The following is a 15,400-nucleotide window of genomic DNA, read 5'->3' as shown; positions in this document are numbered from 1 at the left end:
TTTTTTCACAATGCAGGGTAATAAAATAATGTGGTTGAATGTGTCCATACAGCTGCAAAGGCAGTCAGGAACAACTAATTAAGTAGTTATACAAGCCTGAAAAAGATGCATACATAGGCCGATTTATAGTATGTTATTTCATATCAAGGATCTGATAGAAAATTAAAGGTTCCAACACCTTCAGTGACAACTTGAATAAAATCCATTACTAAATTGCTAAATTATTACTTTGGGTATGAGCATTCACAGAAAACAATCTGTTAAAATCTATTCCAGTTATTTCCAAATATTTTTCTGTTTAAACTGAAGTATTTACTACTGATTTGCAAGTGGTAGAATATTATTTCTGAGCTTTCAACACCTTTTACTCTTATTTCAAGGTAATTATTAAACTGAAAAGAAATAAGACTGTCTCTAAAGGGTGTGTTTTTTCAAATTAATTTCTAACTTAATTAACATAATGGCAGACTTCATTTTTCCTGTATTAGGTTTTCCCATTTAGTTCTTATTCTTAGCTCTATAGGAGTTGGATCTTTGAAATCATCCATTTTATCTTGCTAAAATATAGTTCTACATTTACTTTGGAAACCACTCAGATTTACAATGAAAAAAGCTAGGCTTGCAGAGGTATTGTTTATCAAGCAGTGTTATTGTTATTGTTCACATGATTGATAAATTTATCAACTACAATGTTTAAGAACATTGCAACGTTATTTCAAATATGTAATTTCAAGTAGCCTTATATCTTGTTACAAATATTATACACACCTCCACTTACAGGTGTGTCTGAGTCTTGGAATGTACTAAGCATATGATTCATTAAGCAAATTCTAACAGCTCTAACTAATCTGTTCAACAAGTGATCAATTTATCACAAAAGGTGTGCAAGTTTAATAAAATATGTTCCTTAACTTTGATCTTGAAAGACTTCCCACCTTCCACTATATAAGTAATTCTTCAATTGCCCAAACTGTGGGAGTTACTTCAAACTTTATTGAACTGCACCTTTACCAGGAATCACTTGTATCTTTTTTATTATTATTTTAAGTATTCATTTTAAACTGGGATAATGGATCTTACATTATCTCTGTGCTATAAGTGGAACTGTAGTGTTGAGACTGATTTTAAAATGTTTTATAAGTTTGTAATCTTCCCAGAAGATATGACATACTAATCATTAGCTACTTCATTAGCTAAAGAAATTAAGTATCTATCATTGGAAGGGAGAAAACCCTCTTTGATTTTCAAAGACAGGAAAAATAAAAGCAAATATTGACACTGCGCCATCAATGAAATTAAGGAATAAAATTGTTTCTCCTTTTACCTTGAAATGTCCCATTGAGTTTACTTAGTTGCAGAAACCTTAAGAAATTACCACTCTGGGTTCTGCCATACTAACACTCAGTAGAGCTTGGCTCAAAAAAATGTATCAGTGACAGCTTCTCACTCAACAACCTTCAATAATTGCAGGAAGTCTTTTCAAGAGTAGCAGCTTCCTCTCTTGAAAACTTTTTCAGTCCTCATTTGAACAGCATGCAGTGGGGTGTAGGGGAATGCTGAGACAGGGAGAAGGGGATATAAAATTATTGAACTGAGTATGGGGCAATTCCTCACTCCCCAGAAGCTCCCATGCAGTACCTCATTTATTGTATTCCCTCCCCCCCCCCACACACACACAGTATTTCATCTCTCCAAGAATGAGTTGATGGCAGAAGTGTTACAAGGTGAGTGGGGACGAATTAGATTCAGGAAGTTTCAGTGAAGTTCCTTGAGTTAATTCAACTCAAGCATTAAAAAATCACCTCTAAGTAACAAAATCACAAAATGACTAATTCCAAAAGGGGGGAAAATGATACTGAGTGATAAAAGCTATAGGCACTTCCTTTGTGACTGGCAAAATTGCTGCCAGCTTCATGAATGGCAGAGTGAAAGAGATGAAGTTTGCTTGCCCAACTCATAATAATAATAATAATAATAATAATAATAATAATAATAATAATAATAATAATAATAATAATAATAATAATAATAATAATAATAATAATAATAATAATAAAGTTGGAAGGGACCTTGGAGGTCATCTAGTCCAGCCCCCTGCTCAGGCAGGAAACCCTATACCATTTCAGACAAATGGCTGTCCAGTCTCTTCTTAAAAACTTTCAGTGTTGGAATATTTTGCACACTGACTCTGTACTTGTAATTGGTCAAGGAGTCCAGATGAAAAACACTGTAACCCAACAGTGAACAAATTAAAAATAAATATATTTGCAAGAACTCTTCTGACACACACCAATATTACCTAGACCCAGAATAACAAACCAGAAAATTATAGAATTTAATCCCCAAAGCTTATCTTTATAAAAATTGCATTGCTGTCATACTCTTTATATCAACTCAAGAAGTTGCCATCTTTTACAAACTCACCAAATACCCGAAAATTAAATTTAACACATAAGCAATAGTCAGCTGCTCAAAGCAGCAACAGTTTTAACACAGAGAAAAAAGTAAATGACAAAATATAGTGATTTATCACATAGAGCAAAAAAAAAAGTATCAAACCAGAATTCATCCAAAATAAGGATAGTTAATGATGAATAAGTAGCACAAAACATGCCTGCCCTTTTTCACCCCATGCCCTCATTCCCAAGTATGTATCAATAGAAGCAGCAGTTGATCAGGAATGAAACATAGAGTGAGACATAAAGAGACGGAGAAACAAATCTGAAGCTTTATCTTCTGTCTTTTATAAAAGTTGCCACTCAGTTAATAGAGAGTGCTCTAATTATTGTGACAATTCCACATCCGGTTCAAACAACTTGTGTGTTCTTGACAGGATTCTCTGCAAGACTGAATTTCTTAGCCTGAGAACCACTTTTGTCTAAAAAAGATATTTCCCTTTGGAACCCAGAAGGCCACATTAACAATGGCCCTTCCATAGAGCTTCTTTTATTTTCCTTTTTTTCCAACTGCCAGATTCAAACTAAATGAAAGCTTGTCTAGGCTTTTCTCTACACAAACTTCACAGATTCCAGGTCAACTGGAACACACAGTAGCACTGGGATTTCCTATTGTTAATTACACCAAATGCCAACTAACATCTAAATAGCATCCCTACTAAAATTCAAACAATAGTATGCAAATGCCTACCTGTGTGATAGGAGTCTACTTTTATTACTGCAATAAGGTACAAGTAAGTAAATTCATTTCTTGTCATAGAAGTTTAACTACCAAAATTATTAATTAGACCAAGGGTAGTCAACCTTGGCTCTTTTATGACTCATGGACAGCTGGCTCAGGAATTCTGGGAGTTGAAGTCCACGAGTCATAAAAGAGCCAAGGTTGACTACCCCTGAATTAGACTGTACTAACACATTATTTGTACATGAATACCACTGAATAATTTTATGACAGCATTTATCAACCTAATCCATATTTGTTTTAACTACGGCTTATTAAACAATTATGAAACATTGCTTTTTATTGAACATGATCCAAATCTTTTTCTAGATCCTTGTTTTTAAACTCTTTATTTTCTAAATTGTCTCTATCCTGCATATCAAAGGCTTGATTGGAGGATTGAGTACAACACAAAACCAAGGCAGGAATATCCCAAGAAACCATACATCACCATTACTGTTTACCCCTCATGCTAAACCATAGCTGAAATCAGTATGCCAGCGAAAATGGTAGCTTCAAACAATATTTTATTTTCTTTAAACAAACCAAGAACGTTTATGGATCCACATTTTCTTACACCTGAAGCCCAAAAGTAACAAATTGTGTTATGGTCTGGTTTGTTCTGTCAGAATGCACTGCTGGCACTCTATTGGTGATACAGAGTTTTAAGCAAACACTTCTAGGGATATATATATTTGTGTAACTATATTCTGACTTCTAATTTCAGAAAAGGACCAGGGAGGATTCTGGTCTTAGAGAGAATAAACCTAATTATATTCACAATTATATGAGTTTATGAGTTCTGGTTTGCACTGTGAAGTAGCTGTGCTAAATGAATCAGTTTAAGAAATAATATCCATGGGTGAATTGGACAAAACACTCAAAACTAAATTAATGTTATTAGCATTAGTAACATGTCATATTATTTATTATTTATTAGTCAAATGTATATAGCTACCCATCTTACAAAAAGCTTACTTCAAATCAAGTAAAATCCTTTAGTATAACACAGACTGGCATCAGACCATGGTTCAATCCTAATCTTGTGTTCAAACACTTTCCCTTTTCCTTTTACATTTAATGTCAAGTTCAAAGCAAATGATTTATACTTGTAAGATTTGCATCTAGTATCCAACCTACAGTAGAATTAAAAACCAAAAATACTTTCAAGTTAATCTTTTGTGAATGTGGTAGTTGGTTTGTACCCAAAACCAGAATGTGGTATACCAAAGCTATTATTTTGAAAAATCTCCTTTCATATACAGACACGGGAATGAAGTCTTGTTGCTATTTCTACTGTTAATGTCTAATGTTGATCACTGAGCAGAACTAGACAAAATTTATAAATGTGGAGCTACATGGACATACTTTTCTTTGTTTGCTTATCCAATAAGTTATTTCTTTAATTAAACAATTTATAACTTGCCTATTTCATTAAAAATATAAAAACCTAATACAGGTAGTCCTCGACTTACAACAGTTCATTTAGTGACTGTTTGAAGTTGCAACGGCACTGGAAAAAAGTGACTTATGACAATTTTTTACACTTATGACTGTTGCAGCATCCCAGTGAACAAAATTTGAATGCTCATATTTATAACGGTCGCAGTGTCCCAGGGTTGTGTGATCCCCTTTTGTGACCTTCTGACAAGCAAAATCCATGGGGAAACCGGATCCACTTAGAACCGTGTTACTAATTTAACAACTGCAATGATTCACTTAACAACTGTAGCAAGAAAGGTCATAAAAGTGGGCAGAATTCACTCAATAACAGAAATTTTGTTCAGTGTCACTTAGCAACAGAAATTTTGGGCTCAATTACACTCTTGAGGACTACCTGTAACACTGCTAATAAATCACTATTCAAAGTTCATACTACATCCCTGGGTCAAAAGAATATTCTTTTTCAAATCAAAACAATAAAAAAATGGTGGTTGATTAAAATCCTGGCCCAAATGCCTGTGGAAACCAGATCTTTTATGCCTTATGAAAGAGGGTTAACCAGATCTCTGGAAAAATGCTATTTCAAATTTCCCTTTCAACCAATAAAGTTCCCTTCACACATTCATGGCTCAGTTTGTATAAAGCTTTGGCTAGCCAACACATTTTAACCAATTAATACAGCTTAACATTATTTGTAAACAAGATCAATATTCAAAGGGAGCACTATAAAGTTCAACATAAATGGGACAAAGAAGAATAGGGAAAAAGTCATTGCTGAAAAAGTCAAGGAACCAAGTCAAAATGAGATTTCTGTATAGTGATCCAAATCTGAAGGTCTACAAGCACAACACAAACATCTGTACAAGTGTGATATGGATAGCTATATTACAAATATTACAAATAAATTGTTCTGAAGCACAACTGATAATCAGGCAGCACTTGGATGTTACTTTATGGTTAACTTGTTTAGATCACTCCATTAGCCTTTATGACATTCTCTGCAACCATTAAATACATGTTTGAAAAAAACATTGAATGAATGAAAGAACAAACAAACAAACAAAGCCTTAACTTTTGCAGTGGGGGAATAAGTTGTATTTGTTTATATCCTCCCAGCTTCTCCAATTTGAAGACTTCTTAAAACTAAAATTTTAAGCCAAAATGTAATAAAAAATAAGTATTTATCAGCTGAATTATTTTATATGCCCCTTGCCTTGTCAGTGCCATAAACAACCTATAGCACTATTCAACAATTTTCTTTAACAGAATTTTCTGATTCTGGCAAGCAGACAAGTGCATGTCTAGTCTGATGAAATTCAATTTTTAGACATTCATCATTGTGTTTCTTATTTCCACCTTTCTTTTCATGCTGCTTATGTGATAACAGTCCCACTTAACACAGCACAGACACACCCACAGTTGATAACTGCACATAAGACTTAATCACTATTATCAGTTTTCTGAATATTAAGCACTCATGTTGCCACTTGTGTAATTGCTTGTACACTTCAATGGGCTGGTTTTCAGCCACTGATCCATTCTCACGAGGCAGGTGATTGTCCATGCATGCAGGAGGTGAGGCTGAGCTAGTGAACAAGCTTTTACCAGATGAATGTATGAGGAGATGCATGGCTGAGGTAATAATAATAATAATAATAATAATAATAATAATAAGAAGAAGAAGAAGAAGAAGAAGAAGAAGAAGAAGAAGAAGAAGAAGAAGAAGAAGAACAACAACAACAACAGCAACAACAACAACAACAACAACAATAATAATAATAAAGTTGGAAGGGATCTTGAAGGTCATCTAGTCCAACCCCCTGCTCAGGCAAGAAACACTATACCATTTTGGACAAATGACCTGAACTTCAGTTATACGTAGAGATTACCCCCCCAAAATCAGAAGGTATCTAAAAGCATGTTTGTCAACTAAAAGGTTTTATTACAAGCCATGTGTTTTTGTGATCTGCAGCTCATTTCATTAGATGAAAATTATTTATATCACTAATAAGAACTAACTAAACACAAACTCTAATAGAAAAAAAGTGCTATCCTCGTATGATTTCATTTCATATATTTATTTGAAAGATTTGTATGGCCATCCATCTTGAAACAACTGCATGGCTCTTAACAACAACTCTGGCTGGCTCATGACACCTTATCATAACATAGCCCTGCACAAAATTTAAATACTAAAACAAAATTCTTGTTAATGATAAATCTATCACTGGCTAACATGTTGGTACATCAAAAGTTCATCGGTTCATTCTAGAAATAGCAGTATTAATTAGGAAGTGACATAATCTTAAGACCTAATCATTCATTTTAAATACTAGCCATGAAACTGGGTATCCTCAATTCCATATCCCACCCAATACTAATATTAATAATAATCAATGATCTAAGTCAAATTTCCCAAACCTAATTATGCAAATCATGCTTTGGAAATGTTACTAGCATTTTGGTTTGGGCATTGTGGCCACCTATGCTTAGAAGTAAAAGTAAACAATAGTGCCAGTGCATGAAAGAACAACATTTTAATCTTGCTGCATACCTTTAATCTCTAACTAATGATTTGATAGAATAAATTTACCGTAGTTACTCTGAGTTAGTGGCTACAGTAATATAAGAAAAGCCAGAAGAAGCTAAATTAAATGCAAATTCACCTATTGTTACTGATGCTTGGTTTATGCCCCAGAAATGTAGATCTGCTCTTCCTTATTCTTTACTCTTTCCCTTAATTTATTTATTCTTAATTTAATTTGTTCTTTATTCTTTCCCTAACTCACTGCTCACTGCCAGGAATTCAACTCGGACCAGCTCAAGGTTGACTCAGCCTTCCATCCTTCTGAGGTCAGTAAAATGAGGATCCAGATTGTTGGGAAAAATATGCTGACTCTGTAAACCACTTAGAGAGGACTGTAAAAGCACTATGAAGCAGTATATAAATCTAAGTGCTATTGCTATTAATATTTTGGCATTCCATTTTCTTCACTGGTAATATGCTACAGTCTGAATAGTATGACACTGAACATACATTTATTAAGATATTAAACCTTAATTTGGCTGTCCTACTTTAAAAAAAATCAAAACAAAAACCCAAAAGCACCTTCACACATACATTTGAAGTAGTCTTTCTGAAATCCTCATTTTTTAATAAGGCAATAATTTTCAGCTATAGCATTCCTCATTCAATTTACATAAGAATTTTGGACATTAGATATATTGTCTGACTGGAGATAATCCGTATCTTATTTTCCAAAAGTCAACAACACTACAAGTTCCAATTTAAATCCAAATGATTTCAGTTAGCCTGATCTAAAATGTGGATTTACATAGTTATCTCAAGGGATATCATCATGAGGTTTTATTGTATATGATATCTCTTACATCAATGGTTCAAACTATTTTCTGGTTTTCAAGCTCTTTTCAGATATTTCAACTGATTTTCAAGGGGTGATATGCCATAAGTGAATATGCATATTATCTTTCCTATTAGGTGGTTTACTATACCCATATGTACCAAGGTACACATAATTACTTCTAATTTGCTTAAAGTATGGATTACTTCCAAACCTGATTCTGAAAAGTCAGTCTACAGTGGATTTGTTAACCATGGTTGTACTGACCAACTCTATAATTATTTGAGGAGCCAAAATATTGGATTTTCAAATCCCTGTTTAGTGTATATATTTAGGAAAAAGTAAGAAATATATAATTTATAATAAACCTTTAAAATGCAAAAAATCCAGTAATGAAATAAGAAGAGATATGAGATATAAGATATCTTTAAAGATCACAAAAGTCATCTAAATTAATCCATTGTTACTTGTCATCTGAGTATACACAACTAAGCATCCTTTGTACTTTAATCTACTTTAGTTCACAGAAGAATGTTTACATTCCTAAGGTACTCAAATACCACCATGATATAGTTAAAACTACTAATAAAAACTAGAAATGCTATTACATCTCAAGAAAAGTTATATTTTACCAGTCTTAAATTATGTAACTATATCTATGGAACCCATTCAGGAAAAAAATACAATGGTGCTACAATGCTTGGCTATTTAGAATAGGGTCTATAGCAAACTAACAAGTAGTTCTAGATAACTAAGAGGCAAACAATGGGGTCATTGAGCAACAACATGGCCTTTATGCCTCACTTATTATAGTACTTAGTTTTAGTGAGGTTGATGAGACTTCTGGGTACGCAGGGAATGTAAAAATGCATCTCTTATGGAACTGGCAGCAAATTTTTGAAGTGATACATAATCTGGTCATTTCTTTCATTAAAAGTTTTTCTAGAGAAATATTTTAGGAATATCTTTCCTAATTAATAGCAGAGAGATGATCTAATTGTTATGTGCATTTTATGTAAGAAAAGCCCATTTTTTTCACATTACTAATTAACTATAGCACTGCCCTCAAGTTAATGCACAGTATTGAAAGACAAAATGATAACTAAAACCAACATCTATGGATATACTTTGTGTTTCATAATATTTATACTTTTCACTGTACACATAAGTATATCCACAAACAAGACCCCAATCAGACTGTAGCCTACATCTGCAATTCATTGACTTTACAATTTACCACATGTTGAGCTGGAGAGATCTCAGCTTCATTTGAATCATTGCACAAATATGCAAGTGATTTATCATTTTAAAACTGAAGACTGTAGAAGAACAACACCACTTTTTCAGCATATTATCCCTTCTGGCAGACTAAGAACAATTATGTACTAATTAAACCCTGTAAGTATGCTACACCCTGTTAAAGCCAACTAGGCTCCCAAATTTCACTAAAGTTAGTAAATTAACTCATTCATGCCTATTGGTCTGACTATAGAGTAAAAGAATGTGAATCAAGGAAATGAAATACTTAAAAAGAGCAGAACTAGTGGCAACCTGAAATGAATTTGATAATTTTTTCACCAACAACAAAAAAATGATAACCTGCTAGAATGTACTACTATATCATCTTACTATTGACTATTCCATTAAGAGAAGTAGAGTTAGCCTAAGAGACTAATAAGTTACAGAGCTCTATTGGATGGTAACAATCATAAACCACTATCCTAGATACATTGAGAATTTACTATTTAAAAAGTGCTACTTAATTACATACACATGGAAGGAAAAATGTATATTTCTTATCAGATTCCTTTCCTCAAACTAATTTATAAAATACCTTATATTAAACACTCACACACACACACACACACAGATATATGTGTTTTACACACACACACACACACACACACACACACAGAGTCATTCCTAGAACTTTCCTTAAAATAGCTGTGCTTGTAAGACTGCTTATAAATATTAAAATGCAGAAACATCAAAATACCAATTAAAGAAATGTAGTTTTGAAGGGCCCACTAAAGTAATATTCTTCTTGGTTTCCAAGACTTTCCTGACATATAAAAAGTGGTGAACCTTACATCTTTGGCTTCCATTTTACCAATCATTATCAATTATACATATATTTTCCAAACATCTCTGCATATTCTGCATATTAACATTTCTCATTAAATAATTGGGTAAATCAACCAGATTTTTCTTATTTCTGAGACACACTTGGAAAAAATCTATTCTGTTTAACTCATTACTTGTGAACAAAATAAGATTAGATTTCATTTTTTAAAAAGTGGAATGAAGTGGGTTAATTTTATAATTAGTTTTTGAAATCAGCAGTATTTGTTTTCTGGGTATTTTATATCAAAGCTTTTGTTTTAAAAAAAAGCATACATAGCTAAACATTCTATAAAAATATAGTGTCACACAATGGGTTTTTTTATACAAATTATTTTTCTTATACAAATTATTTTTCTTATCATGAAACATCAAACATTGAAGACATTTGTGCATTTCTTTCTTGGGAGATGCTCTGTGAAATGTGATTGTGAGATCTCTATCCACAATATCGTAAGAAAGAAGGCAACTCATATTCGAGATCTGCCTAACATTCTTCAAATTGTTCTTCAGCATTGCAAGAGTTAACTTTGAATCCTATGAAAAGGCTGCCCCACATTTAAGGAGAACAAGCACTCACCTCCCACTCTCCCCAAAACAATCCAAGCTTTTCATGGGCTGATTTTCCTAATTCCCCCCCCCACCTCTCCCATCTCTTATTGCTTATAATTAGTGAAAGAAACCTGACCCACTGCCAGTGTCTATGGACCTTGGATATTATAAGGCCAGCGTGGCGTCAAATATCTTAACATTCATAAGTGTTATGGGCTGTAAATAAATCCTGTAGATTTATGACCCTTCAGTGCCTGCCAGCAAATGAATGTGGCACATTTCTTTCAGCAGACCTGTGGAGGTACAAGTTTGCTTTTGGTTGTAAAGTTAACCATTTCCTTCACAAACACACCCAATTACTAGTTGGTGGCCAACAATATTTGCCATGGCTCAGTACAAAAATGATTGTGTTAATTAAAAAAAAATAGTTTGGGAGAATGCAGACTTTCTGACTGTGCAAACAATAAAGCAGCTACCACAGCAGCAGCTAAAAGTTCTGCAGCAGCAAAAGACAAAAAGATCCCACCACAGGTAATGTGTAGACAGAACATTCTAATTCTGCCCATAACTCTAAATCAAAATTTTTAAAAATGCTCTTTTTTTTATCTGTAAGAGCTCTTTTGTTGGCAACTATATGTACTTCAACTCAAATAATGTCTATTCTGTTCTTCTTTTAAAGCTAGCAAGTATGTTTCAAGAAAGCCATGAATTGTTGTCTTGGTGTTTTTTCAACTTCTACCCCCATCCGTTCAGCAAACCCCTCTTCTCTATTTAGGGAAACATTTGTTAAATCCAGGTTGTCTCGTGCTTAACAGCCATAACCCAGCTTCCACATAACTGCCAGACAGCTGTAAATGGGGGTTGAGCAATTTTAGTCATGGTATACATCTATGCAAAAGCAAAGAAAGAGAATTCTGCAGCTGTCTTTTTTCTACTGTCTTTAAAAAAAAACAGAAAGAAAAAAAAAATAATCTTCCTAACGCATGAACCCTATAGCTCTTTAAAGTAAAACGTCAAGCTGGGCAACACAATAATCTATGTTTTAGACCAGTCTCCCCCCAAAAAGTAATATTTGAGACATGAAAATGAAAAGGTGGTTACATTTTGCCTTCATTAAACATAAAATCTAGGCTTCCACAGTCTTTCTAAGTGAGAAGCAGGATAATACATTGGTTCTCTCCAACAGTCAGACTTTAAAAAGAATTCAGACAAGAGAGGCTGAAAGGAAATTACTCATATGAAGTTTACAAAGCTATTTCTGATACAGAAGCAGCATCCTAACCATGCTAAGAACTGAGAGAGTCACAGACAATGTGCTTAATTTTACTGGTTATTTCTGCACAGTTCATTAAAACCATTAATTAAGTGAATGGTACAATTTAGTAAATAGCTTACCCCTGCCACAAAACCCCAAACTCACTGACATTTGAAAACTAGATGTAAATGGCTAACATTCAACTACCACCATCATCTTTATTTCAGAAATCAAATTTCAGCCTACAGATTAGCAGTGAACCAAACCTTCACACTTGAAACAGAATTTTGAACTATGCAAAGCTATAAATATTTCTAAAGGAGTTGAACAACAAATTAGCATAAATACCAAAGAAGGGCAGGAACACCTGTTCTTTTTTCCAGCATGATAAAACATTTTATTGTTCTCTACTTAAAATGTAATGACCTACGTAATTACAGTAATATTATATTGAACTGCAGAAGCTCAGATTGTCACACTTTTAAAAACTGTTGTCAAAACAATTCATAGCAGGAAAAAAAGGTGAAGGAATCCTATTAACTCTTTACCCCCTCGCATCTAGATTCTTGAACTGAAGATTAAGAAGGGTGATTCAGAGCATTAAAAAAGGAATTATTCAAATTTTAAATATTGAAGTATTCAGTTTTGTTAAATCACAAATAATTTCCCTGCTTTATGCTTATTGATAAAAAATTACTCTAATAAAACCTATCATAAAAACAAAATGTAGGAAAGTAATATATTAAACAAACCTTTAATGTTAATAGGAATCTATTTTGAAATATTAACATTAAAATTATTTTGGTGACCAGAATAATTCTTTCTATTTAATTGTTTATCACTAATTTCTGAAATTAAGTTTCATGTCATTAAGTTGTCATGACATCACACAAGTTCTAAATCCTTTTTTTTTAATCTATAAAAAAGCCCTCCTTAATGTACATTGGTTCTCTTAACAGTCAGGTATATTATTCTGTAAAAAGCAGAATTAGTATGATGCAGAGGAATCTTTGTCTCTAAAAAAATGTAATTATTGCTATCAAGTTTGAACAATCTTCAGCAACTGAATTATTACTTGTCATAAGAAAATTTAGACTTTAATCCCTTCCATCCTTACCTGGAAGTAAGGGCTTGCTTCTGAATCAACATTATCTAGGATTGGACTGTTAATGATTGCTTTAAACCATTTACATTTATACAGCAAAAAAATCATAGATCAGTATTTTTATAAATCAATTTTAAAATATAGAAGGCAAAGATTTTTCTACATAAAAATAAAACTCCATGTCTACAGTGAAAAAAAGGACAATTACCCAGCAAAACTCTTTAAAACAATAGTACATTCACTCAAATTAGTGCTATTATGTAAGTAACTATTAGTTATTTACTTACACTCTGAATTGCAAAAATAATACCTTAATTATTTGAATATATTCTGAACAGCACGATATAAAATCTTTTTTAATAATTTTAGCTCTGCAACAAAGTAAATAATGGTTTTTCTTTATAGTTATGATTTAAGTTGCATGACAAAAAGAAAAAAGAAACTGAAATATACAGCTGGCTGTCATGCAAATAATAAAATTGTCTATTGAGGATGGAAAATGCTTTTTAAATCATGTGATGGCAAGGAACAAGGTCACCTGTTATACCAACAATAAAATAACATTTTATACAAAGCACTGACTCCTCAGAAAGGGCTTTATTACTAAGTGATTTTTTTTTCTATTAAAGATAACTAGGGCCTGATCCAAAGTCTATTCAAACATCCACACAAATAGTCCCCATTCATTTCAAAAGATGATGTATTTAATCCAGAACAAAAGTGCGACCAGAAAAAAATACAATACACATAAATCCACAATATCCTTTATTATATGGAGAAAAGGAATTTGTTTCTCAGCTGTCCAACCAAACAAATTTAACAGAGAATCTTCATAGACAAATTTAAATTTTCCAAATTATTTCTAGAAATTCCTTTGGGAAGTAAACTTATACTGTCATAATGTACAATTAAACAGCCACAAAATAGCCACTATTTTGCCAACATTTAGCATCCTTTATCTGTCTCACTGCCTTGCCAATACTGTATTTAGTCATATTGTCTTTCCATTATACCAAAGAGATATACTTGTTTTGAGATACTTGTTTTGATTATGATCCCCAAAATAAGAGATATACTTGTTTTGATTATGATCCCCAAAATACAACAAACTATAAGATATATTAACTAAATTAATCTCATTCTTCAAAACATTTAAAAAATACACATGTAAACACTATTTGGTCACCCTTGACCTCTATAATTTGTAGTCTGTATTTGGGAATCTGAATAAAAACAAGCCGGACCCTGGTATTTTAAAATGCATTAAAAGTATCCCCCAAGTATTTAATAGTGGATGTATTACTCAACATTTATGTCTTATACTGGCACTATAAAAGGAAAAGGTAATTTGAAGAAAGCAAAAGAAAGGGAAGTAGGATAGAAAACTTATCTTAATTTAAAAATTTAACAGAAAACCTAACAGATTTTGTATGAATTCTGCATTCCATGTGGGTATTGTAAGTTAGTTTATAAATAATATTATAAAAAGTTTACTTCACTTCTAAGAAGAGAAAGTAGAGTTGGAATCAATCTATAAAGTAATATAAAATAGTAGCCAACAATTTTTACCTATGAAGAGTTTAGTAAAGCAACAATCTAATGGCTACAGCAACTTATTCACTGCCACGCCTTCCGGTCTTTCTGCCACACCCATTAAAGTATATATCCTTCAGTAAGGGTAATGTGTGTATGCTTGTGATTTAAAATATTCCATTCAAGTAAAGGCATGTCCCTTTATTTAATGCTTTTGCTAAAATTTAATTGTATTTAAGAAGAAAAAGAAAAAGTAGTCTATATTTTAATAATCCTATTTACTTGGTGTGGCTCTTCCTGAAGCCACAGAGAATAAGAGAAATGGGGGGGGGGGAGAGATTCCTTGAGTTTTTTTTCTCCTTTGTAAATAAAAAAGCAGTTGGTGCTCCTAGGGCAAGACAGGATCATAGAAACGACCATGTATATATTATGTCATAGTTACAGATTGGCTATAACATCTCTACCCTTCATTTAAAAAAAACAAACAACTGTGCCTTTTTGAAAATGTCGCCTTGCAAAGGAATGCAAATTTACATTTTCCCACTCTGAAAGGACAACACGCTCTTCTGGAGAAACTCTCAGAAATCAAACCAAAAAAAAAAATATGGAAGGGGTGAAGGAAAAAAAAACACAATAGAGTAAGATGCTCGCAGTTAAACTGCCATCTGCAATAAATTTAAAAACAAGAGTCCCCGGTAAAGTGTATACATAAAATTTAACACCAATTAATCATTCAATGGCAACTATCCCAGCAAAATTAGTATGTAACTCGGCGAGGTTAGGACAGCAAATAAAGGGTTAAGTGGGAGGAAAAAGTAAAGGGGGGAGGGGAGAGAAAGCAACCCAGTTCGC

General features: G+C 32.8%; 1 protein-coding gene across 8 annotated transcripts in view; it reads right to left on the bottom strand.

The window, feature by feature from the left end:
- TCF7L2 (transcription factor 7 like 2) overlaps positions 1-15,400 on the bottom strand; it is a 207,401-nt gene that overhangs the window by 190,526 nt on the left and 1,475 nt on the right. The window lies entirely within an intron of this gene.

Source organism: Protobothrops mucrosquamatus, unplaced genomic scaffold, assembly GCF_001527695.2.
Source record: "Protobothrops mucrosquamatus isolate PMUCROS unplaced genomic scaffold, P.Mucros_1.0 scaffold266, whole genome shotgun sequence".
In the NCBI taxonomy this organism is placed as follows: domain Eukaryota; kingdom Metazoa; phylum Chordata; class Lepidosauria; order Squamata; family Viperidae; genus Protobothrops; species Protobothrops mucrosquamatus.
This window is presented reverse-complemented; position numbering and strand designations above follow the sequence as displayed.